This window comes from Penaeus monodon, chromosome 23 (genome assembly GCF_015228065.2).
Source record: "Penaeus monodon isolate SGIC_2016 chromosome 23, NSTDA_Pmon_1, whole genome shotgun sequence".
In the NCBI taxonomy this organism is placed as follows: domain Eukaryota; kingdom Metazoa; phylum Arthropoda; class Malacostraca; order Decapoda; family Penaeidae; genus Penaeus; species Penaeus monodon.
Window position 1 is genome coordinate 894547 of NC_051408.1, and position 883 is coordinate 895429.

The following is an 883-nucleotide window of genomic DNA, read 5'->3' on the forward strand; positions in this document are numbered from 1 at the left end:
CTTCCCTTCGCATTATCATCACGGTCCCTCGGTATTTATAATTGTCCGCTCGGCCGATCCCTGGACAATGCGGAGAGCTCCTCAAGGTCAGCCGTGACAGGAAGGCAGAGAGTAAGAGGAAATGGGGGTGAGGGGGAGAGAGGGAGGGGATGGAGGAAGGGGGGTGAGGGAGGAGATGAGGAGGGAGGCGGAGGGAAATAGAGAGAGAGAGAAGGAGGGAGACGGAGGGAAATAGAGGGAAAGAGCTGTAGGGAGAGGAGGGAAGAGATAGTGGTGAGGAAGAGAGGAGACGTGGAAGAATGGGTGAGAGGGACAGCGGAGGGAAGTCGGGGAGAGAGGAGGAGAACTCAGGACACAGTCGACAGCGGAGGACGCAGAGGCTGCCATAAATCATTAACATATAGTTGTGTTTATGGCTCGTTTGGAATCTTGATTTCCTTGATAAGCTTCTGAAAGTAAACATAGAATTTCTCGCTGTAATTATGTCACTCTTTATGTGATTTTTTCCGAGGTGTTACGGTTTGCATGCGTTTTGGACAACACTGAAATTAAAGATGTTTATTCATACATGATATTCTCAGAGCCTCAGTACCTCCCCCTCGTTCCTTCCCTTCCCCTTCCCCTTCCTCTTTTTCTACCCCTCCCTTTCGTTCCTCCCTTCCATTCCTCCTTTCCCCTATCCTCCTCCCCTCGCACTCCTTGTTCTACCCTCCCCCTCTCCTCCCTTTTCTCCCTCCCTTCCTCCTCCCCTTTCTCCTTTTCCTCCCCGTGTCCTCTTTTATTCTCCCCTTCTCCTCCCCAACCCTCCTCCCCCCCCCTACTCCCCATAAACATAAACCGATATTACAATAAGTTCTCGGCAATAAATGATTCTCGGCATCCG